The following is a 27,255-nucleotide window of genomic DNA, read 5'->3' as shown; positions in this document are numbered from 1 at the left end:
ACCAAAGCAGTCAAAATCCAGGTCTCAAACATCTAGCCTCCAGAACTGTGAGAAAAAAAAAAAAAAATTCCTAATGTTTAAGCTAGTCAGTCTATCTTATCTTGCTATGGCAGCCTGCACAGAATAATACAGTAGGTTTCTTAAATCTAGTAAAGTTAAGCCAATGTTTCAAAACATTAAATAATACATTCAAATAGATCTCTAAGCCCACTGAGCAGAGCCAAAATAGTTATACTACCAAAACCTTCACTTTCTCTGATATAGATAACCTTTGATACAGATAAATTTAATTTCTTCCACAGTCTAAGCCTTAAAATTCAATGGCCATCAGGAACAAGAAGCCCAGGATCAAGGATAGCACTTTTTTTTTTTTTTTTTTTTGAGAGAGAGTGTAAGTGGGGTGGGGTTGTGAGGGTGTGGGCCTGTGGGGTGGGCAGAGGGAAATAGAGAATCTTAAGCAGGCTCTAAGCCCAGTATGGAGCTCAACGTGGGGCTCGATCTCATGACCCTGAAATCATGACCTAAGTCAGAAATCAAGAGTCAGATGCTTGACCGACTGAGCCACCCAGGTGCCCCAAGGATAGCACTTTTGATGATAGTCAGAAATAGAGGTAATGAGGGAGAAGTGTGGATAGCTCCAACTCAGATAATGTCTACATATTACTTAACGTCTAAATGTTTCCAAAAATTATTGCTTCAGAAAGATTATCCAACTTCTCATGACTTAATAAAGTTCCATTTTATTAAAGTCCATTTGAGAGGATGATAAATTTCTAGTAACAGAGACTATAATAATAAAATGTATCTTTAGAGAAAATATTGAGATTTACACTCAAGTCCATTCATCAAATACTTATTAAACATTTCCATCATATCAAGTACATACTATGCTAGGCACTCATGTCACTAAGATCAGATAAAGCTTTCCAATGATAGAGGGATGTCAGGTGTGAGTTAAAAAGCATTATAGCCTTGGGGCGCTTGAGTGGCTTAGTCAGTTGAATATTCAACTCTTAATATCAGCTCAGATCACCATCTCAGGGTTGTGAAATGGAGCCCGAAGTCAGGCTCCACACTCAGTGGGGAGTCAACATGAGATTCTCCTTCTCCCTCCCCTTCTGCCCTTCCCCCCATGCTCTCTCTCTCAAATACGTAAATCTTAAAAAAATAAAAAAAATAAATAAAGCATTATAGCCTTAAATCTCTAGCCCAGTAAACTTCAAACTAATTATCTGACAACTCTTTGGATCACAACTAAGCATCCTAAGCTCCACTTCTTCTAAAATTGAACTCCTGACCACTACCACCACTAGCACCACCATCTCATCCTCCATCAAACCTGATCTTCCCAAAGTCCTCTTCTCCAGTAAATACCATCCCCATTCTTTCAGGAGCCATGAAGTCATTCTTGAGTTCTCCTTCACACCCAATTCCAATTTATCTTGTCCATCTGTTCTACTTTCATAATGTACCCAACATGTGACTATTTCTCCTTTCCAGAGCTATCACAATTAGCTGATTGCTTTGACCCCCTTGACTGGTCTCCCTGTTTCTACTCTTCTCTCTACTGACTATTCTCGACCCAGCATTTAGAATTGATCTTACCATACTGCTAATCTAATCCTTCCAATGGTTCCCTGACATGCTCAGAATAAATGCCAAAGTCCCTACACAACAGGGCTTCCCTTGCTAATCCTCTGATATCAATACCTTCCATTGGCCAGTGCTTCAACTCTGAAACTTCCATTCCTTCCCATGCCACGACAAGATCCCACCTAAGAAGTTTTGCTGTTTTCTATTTACCACAGAGCTGGTTCCACAGCTTCATTCAGTCCTTCTTCCAAAACCACTTCATCAGTGAAGCCTTCCAAATGTGACCTCACTCAGCTCAATATTTTTCTATAATACTTATCAGCATCTGACATGCTATATATTTCCTTGCTTGTGTGCCTCCCCTCACTAAAATGTAAGCTCCACATACAAAGCAGGGGTTCTTCTGTTGTTGACAGTTGTAACCTCAATGGCTGAAACAGTGGGTGGCACACAGTAGATCCTTGAGAGACACACTTGTTAAATTACTTAATTTCTATTACAGGGATTCATGGGAGTGAATGTTTATTGATATGCAAGGTACGAATATTCTACAGTGAGATTCACTTTATGTAAAAGGAAAAAATAAAAAATATCTGCCTCGTGCAAAAGTTTCCTAAGGCCCCTCGACCCTCAGAGGCTTTCTATGCAGCCACATACTCATGTTTGCAAAGAATCTTTCTCTATGTTTGTCAGAAAAATCAATCACAACACATAGGTGATATTTCAACAATAAGAAAATATTTTGGGGGGCACCTGGGTGGTTCAAGCAGTTAAGCATCAGACACTTAACTTCGAGGCTCAGGTCATGATCTCAGGGTTCTCTCTCTCTCCCTCTGCCCCTCCTGCCATCCCCCAACTCAAGTGTGCACTCTCGGAAGGAAGGAAGGAAGGAAGGGAGGGAGGGAGGGAGGAAGGAAGGCAGGCAGGAAGGAAGGGAAGGAGGGAGAAGAGAAGAAAGGAGAAGAGAGAGGAAGGAAGGAAGGAAGGAAGGAAGGAAGGAAGGAAGGAAGGAAGGAAGGAAGATTTTTCTGAGAACACATCTACAAAATTATGGTGAAATCTGGAGAAAATATAATTCTTTCACAATTTTTAAAATACATTCATTTGTTATGGAAGTGGGGAAACTACAGACCTCTAATGTTATGTAAATTTAATCAGCATTTAAAAATATACATATTTGCATTTATCTAAAACAGAGTAAGTAGTGATTCTGCTGCAAATAAAAATTATTTTATAGAATTTTGTCAAGTTACAAGTGGCATTCATCTGATAAAGGACTTGTATAGAGAATATATAAAGAACTACCATAACTCAAGGAAAACCATCTAAATCTCCAAAATGCTAAATGCAATGTGGTATCCTTGTCTGGATCCTGAACAGAAAAAGACTTTTATAGAAAAACTGAAAAAAAAAATAAAGAAAAGAAAAACTGGTAAATACAAATAAGATTTATAGTTTGGTAAATAGTATTGTTCCAATATTAATTTTTTAGTTTTGACAAATATACCATGGCTCTGTAAAGTATTAACAGAATAACCTGACAGGTATATATAGGAACCCTCTACTATTTTGCAAACTTTTATGTAAATCTAAAATTATTTCAAAATTAAAAGTTAAAGGTGGGGGGCAAAATATTGGCAAAAACCTTCACCAAAGATGTGTGGATGTCCACTAAGTATATGAAAAGATTCTCATCACTAATCATTAAGGAAATACAAACATGTACATAAATATTTACAGCATACTATTCAAGGCAGAAACAACCCAAATGTCTGTGAACTAATGAGTAGATTAACAAAATATATTATATCCATATAATGAAATATTATTTGATTATATAAACAAATGAAGGAAGTATGGATACATACTACAACATGGATAAACCTTGAAACCATTATGCTAAATGAAAGAAGGCAGTCACAAAAAAACACATATTATTCCATTCATATTAGGAAGGTGGGGGGGAGGAGAGAGAACAGAGGGGTAATAGCTAAACAGTGCAAGGAATTTTTTTTTTCCTGAAGTCATGACCATGTTTTTTTTTGTTTTGTTTTGTTTTTTGTTGTTGTTGTTTTTTCAGTTTCTTCAAAGAAAATTTTATTGGAAAAATGTCTTTGTCACTTTCCTATTGCTACAATCATCAATTCCGACACTGAGGGTTTAAAAGAAACAAATTCACAGTCTTCCAGGGATTCCTGGGTGACTCAGCGGTTGAGCATCTACTTTCGGCTCAGATCCTGATCTCAGGATCTGGGCATGACCATGTTCTAAAACTACGATGACAGCTGCACCTATCTGAAAATACACAAAAAAATCATTATTTACACACTTTAAATGGGTGAGTTGCATGGCAGGTGAATTATATCTCAAGAAAGCTTTTTTCTTTTTTAAGGTTTTCTAAAGCTCCAATAAAGCTGTTTTTAAAAAAGTAACTAGACCGGCATCTGCCTTCGGCTCAGGTCACGATCCCAAGGTCCTGGGACTGAGCCCCAAGGAAGGCTCTCTGCTCAGTGGGAAGTCTGCTTCTCCCTGTCCCTTTGCCCCTCTCCCCTATGTGCTCACTCTAATAAACAAATAAAATCTTTAAAAAATATAAATAGATAGATAGAAAACTTGACATCAATACATGTCCATTGGATGGCTTAATAAATAAAACCAACAACTCCAAGTGTTGACCAGGACGCAGACACTGGAACTTTCATGCATTGCTGATAGAAATACAATGTGATATAGCTGCTTGGGAAAAATAGTTTGTCAGTTTCTCATAAAGTTAAACTTACTCTTATCCTATATCCCAACCATCCCACACTTAGGTATTTATCAGGAAAAATTGAAATATATGTCCACATAAATTCTTCTATGCAGATATCTGCAGCAGCTTTATTGAGAATTGCCAAAAACAGGCAGCAACTCAAATACCCAACAGTTGGGGACTGGACAAAGTTTAGCACATCCATACAATCAAATACTTCTCAGCAATGAAAAGAAAAAAACTATGATATGTGGCATATGAAATATGCCACAGCATGGCAGCATCTCAAAATCATTATGCTTAATGAAAAAAAGCCATACAAAAAGACTGCACACTATATGATTCCCTGCATAGGACATTCTGAAAAAGGCAAAGCTATAAGGATAGAAATCAGATCAATAATTACTAGATGCAAGGCTAGTCAGAGGGGCCTGACTACAAAGAAGGGACAAGGGAATTTTTCAACATGATGAAAATGCCTTTATTTTTATTGCAATGGTGATGGTGGTGATGGGACTGTACACATTAAAACTCCTTGAATTTTACACTTAAAAAAGGTTAAATCTTACTATGTATAAATTATACTTGACTTTTTAAAGTTCCATCCAACTTTAAATGCAACTTGATTTTTTAACTACTAATATAATGTTGGTAGGTAGTGTAAACTACTACAATAATTCTCAAAATAAAAAATGCAAGCACCCTTTGGCCCAGCAGAAATAAAACAAATCACAAATGTAAGGGATATTCTTTACAGAACCATGAATACTCTGAAATAGTTAAGCACACTTACACAAACACCTCCACACACACACAAGGGAGCTCCTCATGTACTGTTCTAGAAAGATCTCCAAATCATATTTTTATTTAAACAAGCAGGGGACAGATGTACAGATATAATTTAGGGGCAGGGGAATACATTTTGCATGGGTCTATATATGGTTTTAAAAAAAATCTTTGGAAAAATAAATAAGCAACTAAAATCACTCATTACCATTGGGGCACTGGGAATTAGGCAGATATGGAACAGAAAAGGAAGTAACACTCTCCACTGTGAACCTTTTTATACTTTTTTACGTATGAGGTATGCAAAAAAACTAAATAATATTGAAAACACTAATTTTAAAAATGTCTAGTTTAAGTACAAATTATAAACATTTTTGGAACACTAAAAACATTCCAGAGACAGAAAACATTATCATGTACACTTACAATGCAAGTTAACTTTCAATTACCAGAAGATAATGAGCAATCTTCATAAGAGACTATGTACTTAACCTTTCTTTTTGACCCCAGTATCCTACAAAAATAGAAGAAAATAAGGAGTATAAGAAATAGAGAACAGAGGATGTTGTAGAAGGAAAAGGTATAATTTTTTTAAAGGAGGAGTAAATGAGAAAACTTAGATTAAAAAAAAGTCAAGAGTTTGGTACACCTTTGAACAGCCTCTATCTTTCTGTCCTGGAGTGTTACCCTCTTCCAGGGTAACACTACCCCTAAAGTAGGGATTGATATTTTCTAGGTCTTATAAGAGCCAAAGGGAAAGAAATAGGTCTTCTTGCCACAGACACAAAGTGACACACGTCCTGGGAAAATGAAGGACTCAAAAGCATCATTTAAACACTGATACACACTCAGCACAACCAGAGCATCTGGATGAATTATTTTTGGATTTCACAAGCACTTAAGAGTCCTGGAAATTTCACATTCCAAATCCAGCAATCTGCCCTTTATTCTGTAGCTGAAACTGTGAAGTACAATCCTAAAATGGTGTTAGAGCTAGATAACTTCAGATAAATACTATCTTTCTGCAAGATACAGGCTTATGAATCAATTCTTAGCATACCCAAATAAATGTTTCTCAATTCTGGTCAAATTTTAGTCCTATCAGCCCCTTTCTGAACAGTGTGGCCAGACAACAAAGTTCATTAGTTCATTTACAACCAAAGCTGTCCTCATGGCCAGGTAGAGAAAAGCAGAAGTGTCCAGAAGGTTTTACCCTCAAATTGTTAGACTAAATTTCAAAAACTAAAACCCATTCAAACCTAGTCTCTGGTAGTGATCTCCCAAAACTTTCCCCTGGCTTTTCTAGTCAGCACTGAAAACCAAAGCTCCCAGCTATGGTCTTATACAGAAAGGCTAAGTATCAAAGTAATTCCATGTTGAAACTTCAGAAGCAATGGAAATAAAAGGCAAGCCAATTCTGTGATTCTGACAATCCAGCAGATGACTGGTTGTGCTACTGCTGATTAGAAGTGGTTACTATCCTCAATATAGAACAACTTGAAAGGCCTCAAGCTAGCCCATTCTGTAAACCAAGGAACTCTTAACTAGACTTATCACTAACATTTCTCTTCAACTGGCAAAACTCTCCAACAGCGTACTTGAATATTAAAAACAAACAAATAAGCAAGCAAAAAAACAAACTAAGAACCAAAAACCAGGGCAGCCCCAGTGGCCCAGTGGTTTAGCGCCGCCTTCGGCCCAGGGCGTGGTCCTGGAGACCCAGGATGGGGGGGTCCCACGTCGGGCTCTCTGCATGCAGCCTGCTTTTCCCTCTGCCTGTGTCTCTGCCTCTCTCTCTCTGTCTCTCATGAAAGAAATCTTGAAAGAAATAAATAAAATCTTAAAAAAAAAAAAAAAAAAAAGCAATACCAAATATTTGGAAGAAGGCATCAGAGGGTATCAAGACAGTAAGTCATTTACATCCTTAACACAGTGTCTGATAACAAAATTAACAATCAATAAATATTAGATGCTATAAGACAGGCACCTTAAAAGGTAGAGTTAAAGCAATAATAGCTAAAATTTTTGAAAGTGATCTATTTGCTAAGTGCCTGAATCTAATTTAAAAATAGACCTTCTAGCCCCAGTCTAATAACCATCATAAAATTAGACTTTAAATCTGAAGCTCATCTCTAAAGTATAAGCTAACAAGGTATTGTGAATAACAATTTTTTAAAAATCCTAAGCAAATCAAAATTTCATTTTGTAAAAGTCCTTATTAACAAACAATACAGATAATACCAAATCTCACTGTAGAGGGTGTATAGTATAGTGGGGGAAAAAAAAGTATGGGCTTTGAAATCAGATAGCTATGTGTCCTTAAGCAAATTACTTAGCCTCTTTGTATCTTAGTTTCTTCACTGGTAAACTGAAGACAGCATCTCCTACTAAATTCAGTTGATGTTTAAAAAAAAAAAAAAAAAAAAACTAAAAAAATTAAACACCTCGATTTTCAAGCACATAACTGACAGTAAACGTCAATTGCTTTTCTATATCTTTCCTCAGCTATAGAGTTATGTTCTCCCTAAATACAAAATGAAGAACAAACAACACAAGTCAAAGTATTTATTTATTATTACATTGACAGGCAACCTGAAACAGCGAATATGGCCCTTTCAAAAGGGCTGCATCATAAAAATAATTCTTAAAGATCATTAGAGGCAATAATATATAGATTCATTTACTGCTGCATCTTTCAATTTTGAACATTTATATTATGAAACTAATTCAAATCCCTCTCCAAATTCTTCAAAAACAGTCATGAGATGTCTATTACATTCTTATTCCGATTATGCAAGTTTCTAACTATATGTCTAAGTTCATACAGCATTCAAATTTAAATACAAAATGATGATAGATCTCAATAATCAAAAAAGAAAAGAAAATTGCATCCACTCATAACATATAATTACAAAGATTTACTTTAAAAATTGCATTATGATAAACACCCTTAGAACATATGCACACGTTACACACATGGAAAGACTTTGCCACTTTTGAGCACTCTTGAAAGTAAAGAATTTGAGGTTCAGCTTTTTTGCTCAAAATAAAATGATGAAAACTATTTGAGATACATTGGTGTAGATGAGCTTTTACACAGTGGTACTTTGAAGTCAGAAAATGCTTTAACAAAGAAAAGCTCTTTATAAAACCCAACATGAAGCCCATGCTTCTAAAATGATCCAGAAAAGTATTAACCTGGACAACCAAATAAAGAAATAATTTGAAAACATGGTTTTACTGCCTTACATGCACCAAAAGGAGGCATATTTCTATAAAAGCTACTAGCCAAATGTTAAAAGGATCTTAGTCTATTATTATCTTTATAAGTGGTTCACAATTTCTACTGGCACTAATACTTTTGGCTGCGTCAGTGATAGTAATGTCTTACATAGTATAGACTTCTCCATCTGTGAAGTACTTTCTCATATATTATACTCATTTAAGCCTTACAATCACACTGAAAAATAGATAAGGCAGACAGTGTACCCTATTTTACACACCAGAGTAATAACTAAGGCCAAATGAACGTTGCCAAAGTCAGACAGAGTGAGGGCTGTAACATAGGTCCTTCTTTTCCAGCAACACTTCCTCTTTAGAAGTATAAATCCCAAAAATTAGTGGTAGCATTAGCGTGACATCAATGCAAAAAAGGTACACAAACACACACACACACACACAAAGGCATTAGTACTCTCAATTTCTTTTACTTCTTGGATCCTAAAGAGATTGAATCTGTAACTTAAAGTATCATTGATCTAACTTAAGAGAGGTTAAAGTCTAGATAAATAAAAAGTTCAGAATCCAGTGAAAGCAAATGGCTACATACCCAAATTTAATCCAAAGCAACAAAGTGAAGTCCAGGGCTTAGAAATTCATGTCATGCCTAGAATTCAGGTTTTACTTTTGACTTGCCTCTATGGCTGACGTAAGTCATGGTGACTAAGTAAAATTCGAAGCACTATCACCTAACCAGGCAATTCTAAGAATCAACTGGGCATGGTCTTAAAATAATCATAAGCCTAAATTAGGTTACAATGAAATAAAAATAATTTTCTAAGAGTTAAATTTTAAAATTGTACCAAATTGGATTGCACCTCATCGGTACTGCTTACTGAATTACAGGAGAATGTCTGCCATACACTTCATACATTAAAACATTTATTAAATGCTAAGGTCTTTTAAAACCTCATGGAAATACAAACATCAGTAAGATTTCACCTTTAAGGAATTTTGCAGTCTAAAAAAGGAGGTAAGATGTATATAGCTAAGAATTATGAAATAATTACCAGAGGATAATTGCCTTAAAGAGATGCACAAGCTAAAAATAGTAAAGATCCCATAAAGAAAAATTCAGCCTCTTGCCCCAGGGACCAGAGAAAGCTTTATGAAAGAGGAAAAAAAATCTGAATTAGTCCTTAAATTACCAGGACAGATGTGAGAGTGGGAAAGGAGCATTAAATGAAGAGCTACTAGCATGGGTAAAAAGACAGAAAATCAAAAGCTTCACTTGCAAGACACTGATAAGGCCTGAGAAGGATGGCAGTTGGAATGGAAAGAAGAACAAGAAAGGAAAATAAACTGATGTTTTCCTTCCCAAACCCCACAGTTAGCTTTTTACAGAATCAGTTCATAGTTTACCCAGAAGATAATGTAAGATTATTGTTCTCTGTGGTTACAAGTATCATTCTTGACAATTACCATCCATATAAATGGGTTCTACTTGACAAAGAGAAATGAGGCCTCAGGTTTCTTCCTCTAAAATACCATCCTAAGTAAATAGATCCACAACATGTCTCTTCTTATAACTTTGATCTTATAATCAACGGAGAAAAGTAAAAATGAAGGGAAATGGAAATTAGGACCTAGCCTAAAAGCACAGAGGAAGAAAGATAACCATGGTACATAAGTGTGTAAATATTTTTAATGCAGTTATCTTCATAATCAGCGGAGGAGAATGTTTATCCAATAAATTAAGAAGAACATTCTAAGAAATTATTCTAATCCTCTGAAAGAGAGGAGAGGGATTAGGCATTTTTTTTTTAAAGCCCTGGACAAAAAAGAGTAAATATTTTATAGTAAGTCATTTAGCCTATTTCATGTATAAAGAAAACTATACGATATACAAAGAGCCAGATTTTAAGGCCCAGATTTTATGGGTGAGATATTTTTTTCTCATTTTTCCTAAAAAATTGCACCAAACTTGATGAGAATTTCAGAATGCTTTCCATCAGACTTTTCAAAGAGTGAAGAGGAGCTGTTAGGTTTTGTTTTTTTTCTCTTTCCTCCATGTTATTTTGTTGCAACCAATTTAAAGGTAAGTACCGTTTTCCTGAAAAATTGATTCAATATGCTTAACATCTACTACCTTCTTAAAAAACAAAAAACAAAAAAAAAATCACAAGTAGAAATATACAAAATACTGTATAACAGTTTTGAAGTTTCAAATTAGTCCTTGACCCTTTCAGAAGACTACATTGTTTTTATAAATGAGATAACACCTCAAGAGATAAAAATTGATTATCCTCTAAGGAAAAGTAGCTGAAGAACAGTAAACGCTGGGAATATTTCTATTTGGGAGTAAGGAGTTCTGATACTATGTACATTGATGTTGATAATGTTTTCATTAGTATTTTCTACAAAGTTTCACTTAACATTGGCAAGACACTGTTGCAAATTTGAAGTAGTTACTCCCTCCTACACCCTGAGTAGAGCATATGCTCTCCACGAAGCAATTTCACTTCTAACCTTCTAACCCCCCAAATCTCAATGGAACAGTCTTTTCTTTAATACATTTGATGTAATTTATTACCACACATGTACAAGTTATATTAACTAATTATTTAAAAATTTGTGTAATTGCAAAGAAGTTAACAGCTACTGAAACAACGCCAGAGCACATCACAAAGAGGAAAGATGATAGACTCATGCAAATTTTTTTGGATGTGAGATAGAGCAAGGTAAACAACTTAGTAAAAAAAATAAACAGTTTTATCTCTGAGTCCAATTTCAAGATTTAGATAATGCCTATAGTCATTTTAAATAAGATAAAGTAGCAGTAAAAATAATTCTTGACTGCAAATTTAATGGAAATTAGGGTGTTTGAGTACAACACAAAGCTGCTTAATTGAACTGAGTGTCTAGCATGCGCCAGGTACTGGGGCCTGATAATAACCGATGGGCTTAACGAATTCAATAATTTCACTTTGTTTTGCCTTTTTCATAATGAAAGCCTAATTCAGGAAAAAAATTTTATTAAAACTTCTCATCTAACTCAGGATTCCTTGAAAACCTAGAAAAAAGCCAGAGTTTCCAAAAAGGCTGGAAAACTGAAGACAACAACCTAGACAAATATATATCCTTCCCAGGAGCAAAACTGTAGGACTCAGAAAAACCACACTAGGTGAACACTAACAGACAGACAAAATAAATAATACATATTATATACAGTGCCTTTAAGATGCTTTGTAAACAGTTATGTTACTAATAATATTATGGAACAAAATTTATTTTCTCCTTTCAGAGTCCACTTGTAAAGATCACGAAGAGATACTCTACTACAATGATTAAAAAGTCCTAGTCCTTGTCTGGCTATGCGTAAGAAGAAAAAATAAAAGACTGACAAAGTAGCTCTGTTTTTGTTGTTTTAAATAATAATGAAACTAGGCTGGGAAGAGTCCACTCCTCCACCTTACTCTGTGTAAAGATACCTTTTCAGTAAAATGACTACAGGCTGCAATTACAAAAGAGTTAAATCCTTGAACTCTAAAATCAGTTGGATGTTCTCATTAAGGGCCCAACAGACAAACCAGGAAAGAGAAACTTAATGTAGATGTTGGCAGATTGAATTTAAATTAAAAATCTCTTTAAAAGAAAAACTTAATGTGTTTAATGCCACACACACCAAAAAAAAAGGTAAAATAATAAGAATCCATATTCTGTGCCCCTACTTCCTTCAAACAACTCTTTGGCTTTCCTGACAAATTAAATTTCCTCATTTACTTTTGTCCTCACAGTCTACAGTCAATGGACTATAACATGTTATTCCTTTTTTGTGTTTTGTTTTATTTTGATTCCAGTACAGTTAACAATGTTAAATTAGTAAGACATTATTCTTAACATATTCCTAATATAAAATGCAAAAACAGTCATGTATCTTGCCCTTACACCATATTTGATCATTAAGAACAGTCATGAAAATAATAGTCCTTTATTTCAAGTATGGTACTGAGCAACTGCTGGTCCCTCTTCCTCCCAAGTTTGTTTCATTTCAAACTGATACAGATCCACCTCCATGTCATTTCTAGACCAGTGCACCCAGTCTAGTTGAGGGTAGGCTTCAAGCACATCAAAAGCTGTAGCTGTCCTCCATGACCTTCACGTTCATCCTAACACTACAAAATTGTGTTTTCAAGCACTATCTTGACTCACTGCCTGGATTCAAAAGCTTCCAATGATTCCCCATTGCATATCAAACACACTAGAAATTCTTAACCTAGCATGATTAAACATTTCAAGCCTGTAAGCAAACCAGAAGGCGGTGAAACACTTTTTTTGGTAACCACTAGGAAAGTCAGCAAGGTATTTCTTATGGAGTATATGCAAAATATGGAGGAATTAACAGTTTCCATCTAACAAAAGAGAAATATATAAATGTTCCATCACAGAAGCAGAAAACAGCCTTGCTAAGAATCAGTGATTAAATGTGTCCTATAAGCAGCTAGCTTTCTAAATATTCAGTTTGAATGGTTCTGAAGCTTTTACTGTATTTGTTGGCAAAATAAATGATTAAAATTATTTATTTATTTATTTATTTATTTATTTATTTATTAAGGTATTTAAGAAATAGAACACAAACCTCATGGGTTAACTGAATTTAAAATCAGTGTTTTCATTTCCTATATTATTGAACACATAGCCTTCATTCACTAGTAGTACAGCATGTATTTCTGAAGTAACAAATTTCTTTTCTGTCAAAAAAAAATTTTTCACCAAGTTATCTTACCTTGAAATAAAAAAGAAATGGAAACATATGACATGTGCCAAGAAAATTAATTTACAATATGGGGGATTACTGTTCTTCAAAAAGTTCCTAAAGTTCTCGTTTTATGAATTGACTAGTAACAGACTATGGAATAGCAACTGTAACATTCTTAACTGTAATCACTGAAGAATTCAAGCAATTTACTGACAATTTCTAAAAATCACCATACACATAAATAAATTCTGAGTTAGAATAATACTGAGTGAAAAAGAAAAATAATGGTCAGATGACTTAATATTCTTTTTTTTTTTAAACTATTTTTTTTTAATTTTATTTATTTATGATAGTTACAGAGAGAGAGAGAGAGAGAGGCAGAGACATAGGCAGAGGGAGAAGCAGGCTCCATGCACCAGGAGCCCGATGTGGGATTCGATCCCGGGTCTCCAGGATCACGCCCTGGGCCAAAGGCAGGCGCCAAACCGCTGCGCCACCCAGGGATCCCCAGATGACTTAATATTCTGACCAATCTCAGACACATTTCCAACCTATCTTTTCATTCTGAAGTTTTCTAAACTGTAGACCATTCAAGAAAGTTGATTATTTAATCGACTCTGCTCAGAACTACATTATAAACAACTCCAAAATTCTGCAGTTATCATATACTTGACTGAGAAAAGTACAGACTTTAAGGCATATAATTAGAAATAAAGACATTTTCGCTTTTGGAAACAGCCCCTTGAATTATAAAATTCACTCTTATAGCAAAGCTTCATTCACTCCTCACCCTATCAAACATTAAATAAGAACTTTCCACTTCTCTTGAGGTTTAACTGATAACAGTACTAAATAGTCACCCCACACCCACACTCTTCCAAAAATATCTGCATTTTCACCTATATGAAGGTCTAAGAGAAAGGGCAAACTTTTTCTGTGAAGAGCCAGACAATAAAATGTTTTAGGCTTTGCAGGCAACATTGTTTCTGTCAACTACTCAACTCAACCTCCAGCATGAAAGCAGCCACAGACAAGAGGTAAAGAATGAACGTAGCTGTATTCCAATAAAACTTTACCTACAATACCGGGAAATAGGTTGATTTTGATCCAAGGGCAATAGTTTGCTCACCCTAATGTGGATGATTAAATTCTGTCTCTGTCAAAGTGGAGAAATTCACATAACTACTCTTGTTGTTTATGTCACTCAGCAGTCCAAACTAGATCAGGAATTTTCAACATTTTTTTAGTTAATCTCCTTTTTCTAATTAAAATTAAGTGTGCAAACCAGGGTAGATTTCCAGGTCTCCTCAAAGGCCTCTAAGAAGTCTCCTGGGGCCCATCTACAGCTCTATGGGACAATGATCAGCTGGTTCCTAAGGTTCCACTCAATACCAAGAACCAATTTGGACAAAGGTTTTCCTCACTGTCACCTTAGGCATAATCAGAGGATGAGAAAACCATTCTATTGGATTAGGGGCCTTCCAGATACTCTAGAAATCACACTATCTCCTTCCATGAAGGAGCAATTATATGTCAAAATTAAAACTAAAGAACTCGTAGGGCAGCTCTGGTGGTGCAGCGGTTTAGCGCCGCCTGTAGCCCAGGGTGTGACCCTGGAGACCTGGGATCGAGTCCCACATCGGGCTCCCTGCATGGAGCCTGCTTCTCCCTCTGCCTGTGTCTCTGCCTGCCTGCGTCTGCGTCTCTCTCTCTCTCTCTCTCTCTCTCTCTCTCTCTGTGTGTGTCTCTCTCATGAATGAATAAATAAAAATCTTAAAAAAAAAACTCACAGAATGACAATGAAGTGAAAGTTAATATACTCCTCTATGTATTTAATATATCTCTCACTAAAAATCTATAAAAAAAAAACTTACCTACAATAAGTTTTATTACAGCTTACTTTTTCTTAAAGTTTTATAATCAGCAAGTTGAGTAAGATTTCAATGGAGTATATTTAATCTATTCTTGACATCACCCCTTAATATATTTGCCTGTAAAGCATTCTATGATTAAAAAATAGTCTTATCTGCTAAAATAGGTCAAGGCTAGGATCTCTACTTAGTAACAGCAAATTAGTTTTAGATACTAGAATCAAATTATAACTTAAGTCCGTCATTAATTTAAATTACTGTTCCTGATGACAGTCAAAAATCTCAAAGTAATCAAAATTTGCATAATAGTACAAAAATGTCACAGGAGCCCAGAGAAAGAATTTATACCCTGTGTTAAATGCCAGTGAAAACATCATGTCAATGACAGTTTAAAATACTAGCACCAAAGTGATTAAACTCACAGGGAGGCAACTGCTTGACACTCAATAAAAATAACTTTGTTCCACAAAGGTACATGTTTCTATAAAATAGGAAGACTTGGGCAGCCTGGGTGGCTCATTGGTTTAGCGCCACCTTCAGCCCAGGGCGTGATCTTGGAGACCCGGGATGGAGTCCCACATCAGGCTCCCTGCATGGAGCCAGCTTCTCCCTCTGCCTGTGTCTCTGCCTCCTTCTCTCTCTCTCTCTCTCATGAATAAATAAATAAAATCTTTAAAAAAATAAAATAGGAGGACTCATGTGTTACAGAAGTTGAACCAAAAATTACTATTCCTTTTCAGCTTTTATTCAACTTGCTATTAACACAAAAGTATATAATTACTTTTTTCCCTGTATCTCATACTTTCAGGAAAGAAAGATCAAGTCATTAAACATTTATTAGCTCAAATTCTGCAAAGGGTATGCCAAGTCCTGAGCTTTAAAGATGGATAGTTAAGCCCCAGACCAGCAAGATCTCTAGTGAAGTATATGGACACAGTGCAAGCTAATCCATTTTAAATGAAATCAGGGTCCTAACTTAGATTCCAATTTCAGGCATTTATTATACCCTACCTTACCCACCCAAACAAGGAACGTATGAAGACATAAGCTATTTTTAAATGACAAATAGCCAAGACTCTCCAATAACATATCTATCCGTTAGTTTTTGATAGCAGATTGTTTAACTGATCTCACTACACATAAGCACCATTTATCTATATAAACCTTGAATGCTACCATAAAAAGCCCATAAGTAAACACAACAATTGCTCTAAGTCAGGACGTAGTGCATACTTCAAGTTTTAGTATCAAAGCTAGTTTTGTTTAACATTCAATATCAAACCATTTTTCTTAAAGACATAAGCTTATAAGTATGGATTCAACAAAATACAGAAAACCAAACAGCTATCTTTATAAATGTTTTATACCAAATGTATATGTATTTTTATAGTAATGACTCAACTTCTAGGAGGAATGACAATTGCAGCCTTAAAGTCACAGAAAAATAAAGTATTTACTACAGAGAGTAATATAAGAATACACAAATGGGGACACCTGGGTGGCTCAGCTGTTGCGCGTCTGCCTTCAGCTCAGGGCATGATCCTGGAGTCCCAAGATCAAGTCCCACATCAAGCTCCCTTCATGAAGCCTGCTTCTCCCTCTGCCTATGTCTGTCTCCGTCTCTCTCATGAATACATACATAAAAATCTTAAACACACACACACACACACACACACACACACACACGACAAATGGAGCATATTTAAAAATGAAATTTTTGAAATTTTAAAAATAAATTTGAAGCAAAAGTAACAAATTAAGAAATATAAGCCTATGTTTAACTTTAAACCAATATATAAGTCAAGGGATCCCTGGGTGGCTCAGTGGTTTAGCGCCTGCCTTCGGCCCAGGGCATGATCCTGGAGTCACAGGATCGAGTCCCGCATCGGGCTCCCTGCATGGAGCCTGCTTCTCCCTCTGCCTGTGTCTCTGCCTCTCTCTTTCTCTGTGTCTCTCATGAATAAATAAATAAAATCTAAAAAAAAAAAAAAAATATATATATATATATAAATCAATAGTTACCACTTAGAAATGATTATATTTAAAAGTTACATTGATATTCAATAAATATCATAAATAAATTTGTATATATTTATATTTACACATAATGCTCATGCACTGGTATTGTTATGTCTATTTTCAGATAAGAGACTGCAGTTCAGAAAATTAATAACCATACACCTAATAAGCAAACCAAGAAGTTAAATGTATCTGTATGATTCCATAACCATAATTATAATAACATAGCTATATATTCCAGTAAGATTTTCAAAGAGATCTTCCTGAGAATCACTGCCTCAACTTATTACAATTATCTGCTTCCTATGCAAAGCAAGTTGGACAAATACTATCAGCTCATAGTTCATTCATCTTAATCTCTTTCTTTCCTACCTTTCTGTAATATGGCAGTTTATAAACAAAATATTTGAATTTCTAGCCTCCTTTGCTACTAGTAGTCATGTAATAAAGCTCTGGCCAAAGACAAGTACTTGGAAAGGGTTTTCCTTCAAAATAAAAATGAACTCCTACCAAGAAAACATTCTCCCTTCTCCCCTGGTTGGTGGTGCAGCTGTCATCTTGAGACTTTGGAAACTAAAATCACACACTAAGTAGGAGACTAAGCCAGTTTCCTTAAGGACACCTTTGAGCATCTGCACCAATCTTACACTACCTACCCTAGATTTCTTTTTGTGTGAAGAAAATAAGCCCATTACTAAGTCTATGTGTATAGTTTTGGGTAACCCCATAGACTAATGCAATCCTAACACAATTTATTCTATGAATCAAGTGTATGAAATTGACTCATATTATAAATCACTTCGGTGAATTTGCCACAAGGCATACTAATGATGAAAAATTATCTAAGGGAAAGGATCAAGAGAGTAAATGAATACTAATTACTGAAAAAATAATAATAAACATGAAATATTAAATTATTAACTATTTTTCTTAACTACTCATTAAATTACTTATGCCAGAGACTGTTAAAGAACTTTAATACACATGTACACATTTAATCTTCACAACAAGGTAAATATTACCATATACAACCAATGTAAAATTTTTATCAATCCTTAATAAAAGTAACAATAAAACAAAGCTAAATTTACTTATTCTGAGATTTTCTATTTTTATAATACTAAAATGCCCTTTCTTTTACAAAATGGGAATAGTGGAGAATGAGTTTACATTCATTTTAACATATTTAGTTGGCAAAATAAGTAACAAATCAATGTCAGTGCCCCAGTGTTTCATGAAATTTTAATAGTTGATGAAATCCGAAGGCCTGAAACACACTAAAGTTAAGTAACCTGCCCAGGACCACAAAGCAGTGTGTTTGACAACAAAGGCCAAGATCATACATTACGACTAGGTTACATTAAGGAAATCCACTAAATGAATTCAAAACAACTATTCTGTGAACACAATTAAAGATATAAATGTATAACTACAAAGGAAAATAGCCAGCCCAGAATAAAGTGTGAACAAGGACTTCTAAAGTGAAATGACAAAAATTAATAAATAAAGTGAAATGATGTCAGGAAATGACAGATGTTGGCGAGGATGCAGGTATAGAAGAACCTCTTACACTGTTGGTGGGAATGCAAACTGGTGCAGCCACTCTGGAAAACAGCATAGAGGCTCCTCAAAAAGTTGAAAATAGAGCTACCCTACGACCCAGCAATTGCACTACTGGGTATTTATCCCAAAGAAACAAATGTAGTGATCTGAAGGGACACCTGTATCACAATGGTTACAGCAGCAAATGTCCACAATAGCCGAAATGTGTAAAGAACCCAGATGCCATCCACAGATGAATGGATAAAGAAGATGTGGTAGATGTGTACACACACACACACACACACACACACAAATGGAATACTACTCAGCCATCAAAAACAATGAAATCTTGCCATTTGCACTAATGTGGATAGAACTAGAGAATATTAAGTGAAATAAGTCAATCAGAGAAAGATAATTATCATACAATCTCACTTAGACGTAGAATTTAAGAACAAAACAGAGGATCATAGGGGAAGAGAGGGAAAAATTAAACAAGACAAAATCAGAGAGAGAAATAAACCAAAACAGACTCTTAATCATAGGAAGCAAACTGAGGGTTGCTGGAGAGGATAGGGGTAGGGGATGAGGTAACTGGGTGATGGGCATTAAGGAGGGCACATGATGTAATGAGCACTGGGTATTATATGAGACTGGTGAATCACTGACCTCCACCTCCAAAACCAATGACACATTATATGTTGATTAGTTGAATTTAAATAAAAATAAAATTGATTAATTAAAGTGAAATTACTTTATCATGTTACCTCCCACAGTTTTCTCTGTATAATGTAGATTTAAACCATACTAAAGAAACAGAATCAAGATAGGAATTCCCAGGGATCCCTGGGTGGCGCAGCGGTTTGGCGCCTGCCTTTGGCCCAGGGCACGATCCTGGAGACCCGGGATTGAGTTCCACGTCGGGCTCCCGGTGCATGGAGCCTGCTTCTCCCTCTGCCTGTGTCTCTGCCTCTCTCTCTGTGTGTGACTATCATAAATAAATAAAAAAATTAAAAAAAAAAAAAAAGGTTAGGAATTCCCAATCTAGGTTTGGAGATTCATACTGGGAAGAACTTTTGGGTCTCTTCCTATATTTTCTACCTCTAAAAGAGGTTTGTGGTTCCCCCAATAGAAGGAATAGGAACAGGTATGCAGATAAAATGTGCCTCTTGAAGTCTGCTCCTCAATTTCTTCCATTCTACAAAAGTAGGGGGATCAAACCAAAATTTAAATGCAGCCAAACTCTCCCTACCTCAATTCTTGGCATTTTATGCTACTGCATTTCATTATTTTAATCTCTCTCTCTTTTTTTTTTTTAAGATTTTGTTTATTTATTCATGGAGATGGAGAGAGAGAGAGAGAGAGAGAGAGAGAGGCAGAGACACAGGCAGAGGGAGAAGCAGGCTTCACGCAAGGAGCCCGACATGGGACTTGATCCCAGGTCTCCAGGATCACACCCTGGCCGAAGGCGGCGCTAAACTGCTGAGCCACCCGGGCTGCCCTAAACTCTCATTTTTTAAACTCCTTTCTAACTATTTCAAAATGTATAAAATCGATCAGTTTCTTAATACTATAATAATATAATTTAGGTAGCCAAATATTTCTAACAACTTGACCACCTATTTCCTAATAAATTCCATGGTGCTTAAAACAGAATTTGTAAGACTGCAAAATGTATGTTAGAGGCGTTAGAAATCAGAAATTTAGTGGCTTGAATAATTCAAATAGTTACTTATACACAGAATAACTGAAAGAATGTTAAAATACATAGGTTTAGTCTACACCTACATATTCTTACATTTTTTATTTTAAGACTTTAGTTATTTCAAAGCCTGGCCAGCTCTTTTCTTTTTTCACTTGTGGCCTCAAATCTAATTTATTATTGAAAACATGAAACAACAAAAATCTCTTAAAATACAGAAACTAAATGGTTTATGTTTTTATAATTGAAAATAGTAAATACTTTCAGACTTGCAGTTTATTTGTAGTTATCTAAATATTAGGTCCCATATTTTTAATGTATACAAATACAGCATGCATTCTCCAGTATTTACGATAGATAGATAGATAGATAGATGAAAGAAAGAAAGAAAGAAAGAAAGAAAGAAAGAAAGAAAGAAAGAAAGAAAGAAAGAAAAAATAGGTAACTATTGGAGGCAAGAGACCATGGAGTTTGGCTTTATGATTGAAATATAAAGGTGTACGTATGAAGGAAAAAAATACTGGTAAGGATATTCTGCTTTACACTGATTTTAAAAGAAATTCCTTCTTTTTTTTTTTTTTTTTTTTGGCGGGGGGTGGTTCTAATAAATAAAAAACTCCTAAAAAGTGTACTGACCACACTCAGCTTACATAGTACTATCACATCTATAAAGGTAATAGTGCCTCTGACCAAACTTCAAACTTCCTTATACACACCCTTGCTTTTTCCTTCCATCCACCCCCTCACTCCCATGAAAAGTAATACTTTAAATAATTTTTAAGTTCACAGGAAAGGAAAAGAGGGAGGAGGGAATCTACAACCTTATTTTAAGCTAGACTGACTTCCTTAAGTTACTACCACAATTTCTTTTCTATTGTGCTTAATGTACATGGAATACCTTATTTTCTGCATGTTTTTTCTTATACCAAATACACTAAACTACTAAAATTCAGGATTGTGAAACATTCAAAACTGGTAAAATAAATTGCATCTTGTGAATGTCTACAAGATAGGAATAAAAACGAATAAATAGTCAAAAACTTATTTTAGCTCTTTGTGTTTACTTATCTATTAATTAGTGTATTTTAAATTTCTTCCAACTAATATATTGCTTTGACCATGTCATTAATGGTCCAGTGCATACAAAACATTTAGCAAGAAAAGGACTAGGCTCTTCAGTAAGACCAAATCACTAATCAGGAAAAAGATTATTTTTCAAAATATCTTAATTTGTGGTCCCTTATCAGAGTCACAATAAGACTTCAAAAGCTAGGCCTTTCTTACTTCTAATTTTGAAATAACTTTAATAGTTGAGGTCCTATATACACCCCAAGCTTCCCATAATTTAACAAAATAACCACAGTAAAATTATCTAACTGGTCAAATTTTACCTATTGTCCTAATTATGTTTTTGGGTTTTGTTTTGCTTTTTTTTTTTTTTTTTTTTTTTCTCTGGTCCAGGCTCTAACTCAGAATCTCACATCTCATTTGGTTATCACATGTCCTTAGTCTCAATCTGTAACAATTCTTCAGCATTTTATCCTTTCATAAGCTAGAGAGTTTTTTAAAAAGACTTTATTTAAGAGCACAAGGGGGCAAGGGGCAGAAGGAGAAGCAGACTTACCATTGAGCAGAGAGCCTGATGCAGGGCTCGACCCCAGGACCCTGAGACCATAACCTGAGCCAAAGGCAGACACTTAATCAACTGAGCCACTCAGATACCCCTAAACTGGACACTTTTGAGTACAGTTATTTTGTAGAATGTCCTAAAATTTGAGTTTGTCTAGTATGGTCTGCCATTTAGGTGGAAGTATTTTCAGTAAGAATACTATCACAGATGTGCCCTTCTCAATGCAGCATAATGTTGATGTGTCTTATCACTAGGCGCATCCGGGTGGCTCAGTCTGCCTTCAGTGTCTGCCTTTGGCTCAGGTCATGATCCCGGGGTCCCAGGGTTGAGTCCCACATCGGGCTCCATGCTAAGCGGGGAGTCTACTTCTCCCTCTCTGCCATTCCCCCTGCTTGTGTTCTCTGACTCTCTGTCAAATAAATAAAATCTTAAAAACAAACAAACGACAGGCCCAAAGTGGAGTCACTTGTGCTAAACCCATGTAGTCAAACCAAGGCTTCATAATTAATCTAATGGCAGCTTCATTAGGAATTAGGAAATTCACTTTCTCCAGGAATTTAGTCTTAACTGGTCAACATCAATGAGGTAGTTTGCCACATAGACCTTTCCATCCCCCAAAAGAAAGTTAAAGTAATCTGTTCTTTCATTATCCCTTCTCCCTTCTGCCTTCCATTTTTCTACAGCTTCTGGAAGCTCCTTCCTGTTTGCTAGATGGAATACGGATTCATGAATCATCTAATAAAGCCAATTAGATCCTCAAATTTACTCAATATTGTTATTTGACAGTGGTGTGATAACTGATTTACCTGGTTCATTTGGTATCTACCAGTTTTCCTCAATATAAAAACACACTGATTTCCCCTCTATGATTAATCAACCTTGGGAAGATACTTTGAGACTATGCAAATATTCTGATGATACCTGATATATTTGTGTATATACATATATACAGACACACACATACATATACACACACATATATATACATACATAATTTCTTTTTTTAAGATTTAATTTATTTGAGAGAAAGAAAGTACAGACATGCGAGTGCACATGAGTGGTGGGAGGGGCAGAGGGACAGCATCTTAAGCAGACTCCCTGCTGAGTGTGGAGCCCAAGAGAATTTAAAATGCAAGGTCTAGGGGCACCTGGGTGGCTCAGTGGTTGAGCATCTGCCTTTCAGGTCCTGGGATCGAGTCCCATATCAGGTTCCCCACAGGGAGTGTGCTTCTCCCTCTACCTGTGTCTCTGCCTCTTTCTGTGTGTCTCTCATGAATAAATAAATAAAATATTAAAAATAAAACAAAATGCAAGAAGGTCTAAACTTCCAACATCACAAAACTAACCCCACCATGACCACATTAAAGGTAAATCCTCCCACAGATTGAAAAAGAAAACACCTGAGTACAGTAAGAAATACATAGGGTAAATAGTTCAATAAGCAGTAGTTAATTAGCATGTGAGACCAGAGGTGGGGTTTTTTCTTCCTGAATAGATAAAAATCCTAAACAGTCAAAATAAAGTAGTAATCAGCCTGTTTTTCTCCCTACAAAGGCTGACATTATAACTACTGAACATACTTTAACTATACATTTCAATTTATGAAAGCTACAAAAGAGCAATAATACGTAGTACAGTTTGCTTCTCCCTCCTAACTTACTAGTCTGTCTAAACAAAAATGGTGCAGGGGAATAAAGAACCATTCTCACTCACTATAATCATTACATTGTCCTATCATAAGACAATTGTGAGTCTTTATATAAATAAGTCCATTTTTCCTGCTTAAATTCAGATATTCCTCAACTCTTCCAAAGGACAGAATGCTTGAAAATCACATCGTTACAAAATAAGAAATATTAACATGTTTGGCATAATATGATAAGTCAGATATTTCATATTAGATTCCAAACTGTAGAAGACCACAAAGCTTAAGGAAAAAATAGTATAAGATAAAGGAAAAACTTTAACAAAAAAAAAATTTTTTTCAACAACTTAGAATATTTTCCTACGAACTAGGAAATGTCCATCATAATCTCATGCCATGATGAGGCTGTAACAGGCATAAATATGCAGCTAGTTTGATACAGTGAGTAGCTGATACAAATGTGCACACATTCTGCCAGGCTGCCCAACAAATTCTACTACTGCAACAATTCTAGCCCATGTCCACTGTGTAACTCAGGCTCCCAGCTATCTCAAGCCTTAAGAAAAGACATCAGTCTTTAACAGATTTCTTGGTCTCCTCTTTCCTTCCTTCAAACCACAACCTTCTATACTCCAGTGGAATCACTCCCCATGCCCTGATCATTCCCTTGGTTACAAGTACATGGAACAAAGGTCTACACATACTTTCTTACAATCACATGTGCTACTTCTATGACAGGTCAATCTGGAATATCCTGCATGTTCCCTACTCCACTGGTGGATAATTTCCTAAGACTCAGTACATGCTTGTCTAAGAAGTTCACAGCCTCTTCAGTGTTGGCAGAGGACATCTCATCTAGATAGTCCAAACCTCTTCAACAGCTGCTACAGCACTAATGAATCACATCCTACTTAGAGAATACAATACACTGGTGAGTTAGTTGAGAGATGGAGGTCTTATTTCATCTGTGAATTCCCAAGGCTTGATAGAAAGTATTTCAGTAAACTGTGCTACAATAAAAACTACTAGTAGACACTGCACTAATAGTAACTGTACTTTCAGTCACTTAGTCCACAAACAACCTCAGGAAGCTAGAATCCGTATTTTATGGATAAAACTACCTGGTGCCAAAAATGGGATGAGGAGAGGGAATGGCCCATAAAATTTAGACATCAAAGAACTATCATCACATTTCCCTATGTCTTTAGTCTAGATCAAAGTTATTTCAGGTAATTTTAAGTCTTCTTTTTTTTTAAGATTTTATTTATTTATTCATGGGAGACACACAGAGAGAGAGGCAGAGACACAGGCAGAGGGAGAAGCAGGCTCCATGCAGGGAGCCCGACGTGGGACTCGATCCCCGGTCTCCAGGATCGCGCCCTGGGCCGAAGGCGGTGCTAAACCGCTAAGCCACCCCGGCTGCCCCTAAGTCTTCTTCACTAAAAGAAAAAAAGTTTTCAAATGAGTCAAGAAGAAACACAGTCTGTGTTTTTAAAGGGCTGTTTAAAGCGCTGTTTTATCTTTACCTCAGATAGTTAACTTGTATCTGAAGTCTACCCCACTGTTACTTTAGGTGACTTGAATTTCAAGTATCAGCAAAGGCAGACCTACTGTTATCATTTAACTCCCCCCAAAACCCACTTGAGATAAAGCGGTTTTCAGACTGACAGTAAAATTAAAAAACAAAAAAACAAAAACAGTGAGTTTTCTTATGAATCAAGGAATCTTTGACCTGGAAAATTAACTTCCCAAAGACGGTGGTATATCCTCCCTTTCTTATGACAGTGGTCAAAGGTTGTAAGTTTATTTTGTTATTTCACAACCTTTCTTGAAAGGAAAAAAAAAAATGAAACAAGTTGGCAAGTCCCCTTCCTTTTCCTAGTCTTATTTTGTTACTATTTTTTTGTAACTGTTCTGTTAAAGAACAGGACCTCGGAAGAACTGCATTAAACCAGTCCACATACAGCACTGCAGTTGGGAGAGATTCATTTTCAGCCTTAGCCAAGATATGCAAAGCTAATTATAGAACTGCTAATTACTAATTGTTTAAAAGGTTAAGGCAACTAAGCTTCTATCATTATTGCAAAAAAAAAAAAAATGTCAATTTTTACCATGAATTTAAGTACTCGTTCAATGTCACATGCCAATACAGTTTGAAATTAGTATTTCAGTTATAAATATGTATATACTTTAACCTATAAATTCAAAGATCATTGTTATGAAGGGTAAATAAATGCTTGTGGCCAAACAGGAATTACTTAGTAAAATACAGTTCGCAAAACCGCACAAAGATCGTTTAGCTGTGTTTTTTTTTTCAACAAAAACTACTTCAAAACCAAATATTTACTACTAGAGCCCTAAAATTTGCTAAAACATAATCAAAGTTTAAGTTGTCAAATTAAAATATGAAACTGTTGGTAAACAATGATAAAAAGAAATTCAAATGGAAAACATACCTGTATTGAACATAATTCTTTCACTAGATTTAAAAGTTAATTATTTACCAGAGATACTGTTTTGTGCAGATTCTCATAATTTAAAGTTCTCTGGACAAAAGGTATTTTTTCAGCCCTCTCACTATGACTAAGTGACTTTGCAAAGAATGAAGTCTTACACTGCTGTGAGACCTCAGCTGACAAATTCATGAGTTAACAACTAAATCAAAAGGTTCAGGAGCCAAAGAAATTTTCAACAGTGAAGGACAAAGTAATATTATTAATGAGGAAGAAATGAGATGGAGCTGTTTTACACACACCATTAAAAAAAAAACAAAAACTGTTACAGCTACTAGCTAAAAACATATCAAATTAGATCTTGAAAGAAAACAATTCAGCAATAGACGATTCACCTGAAAAACTAAAATCATGCACTTAAACACTCTACAGAAGCAGCTACAAAGGGTCTGAACTCAACCAGTTAATAAAATGGTTTAGAAAAAGCATTTTATTGTTTAAAGCCTTGGGGATAAAGCTGTTTGTAATTTATTTACATCTTTTACTTTACTAAATTGCTTCGGTGACCAAGCTTTTCATTTAAATGATTAAAGCATAAACCCAAATAGTTTAATAAAGCAATTACTTAACAGTCCTGTTGTTCAATATAGGCGCTCTGAAAAATATCAATACAACGTTTAGTGTTCATTATTTTCAAGGGGTTTGTTATTTAGAATACAGTAGCCCCATTGACTAAAACTTAGCCAGGTTTCCAAACACGTAATACGGGTCACATATTGAATCAAAGATTTTTTTCATTCTCTCAGAATATCAGGTGAAAGAGTGACAGGGTCTTAAATCTAAGTATGCATGACTTGGCTAAGAATTCAGGAAACTTTATTTCTCCTTACCATTCTGCCTGTCTAATGTGGCTAAATAAAATAGGTTCCCATTTCCCAGGTGTGTTTGGAAGCTCCCTAATTTGCAGTCTCTGTGTTTACACTGGGGCTCTCCCCACCCCTAAATTCTCTTCTAGCTAACTTCTTAGGTTACACTAGTAACATCTCTATTAACTTCTAGGCAACTGATTGACCTAAATACGAAACTATGTCTTATCAGGGTTTGAAAGACAAACTGGGATGGTGGGGATTTTTTTAAAAACCTGGATTTTTAAAAAAAAATGTATTTCCTCTATTCTTTTAAAGCATCTTCCTTTTGCCTATAAGGAGAATCATATGAAGTCCTTTATCGAGTCTATCCCGTAAAACAGAAGGAAGCATGACAGCAAAACTTTCCTAATTTATA

The 27,255-nt window shown here is 35.5% G+C and overlaps 1 protein-coding gene and 1 long non-coding RNA gene across 8 annotated transcripts in view; one reads left to right on the top strand and one right to left on the bottom strand.

Moving 5' to 3' along the window:
* The window catches only part of LOC140603162 (uncharacterized), a 61,977-nt gene extending 50,223 nt beyond the window's left edge, over positions 1-11,754 (top strand). Inside the window, exon 3 of the long non-coding RNA XR_012006217.1 lies at positions 11,655-11,754. This is a non-coding gene — a long non-coding RNA (uncharacterized lncRNA). The remainder of the gene's footprint in view (positions 1-11,654) is intronic.
* The window catches only part of RAPGEF2 (Rap guanine nucleotide exchange factor 2), a 242,043-nt gene that overhangs the window by 211,497 nt on the left and 3,291 nt on the right, over positions 1-27,255 (bottom strand). The gene's annotated exons all lie outside the window — the stretch shown is intronic.

Source organism: Canis lupus, chromosome 13 (genome assembly GCF_048164855.1).
Source record: "Canis lupus baileyi chromosome 13, mCanLup2.hap1, whole genome shotgun sequence".
Classification (NCBI taxonomy): domain Eukaryota; kingdom Metazoa; phylum Chordata; class Mammalia; order Carnivora; family Canidae; genus Canis; species Canis lupus.
Note: the sequence above shows the minus strand (reverse complement) of the source record. Positions and strands in the feature narration are given on the sequence as shown.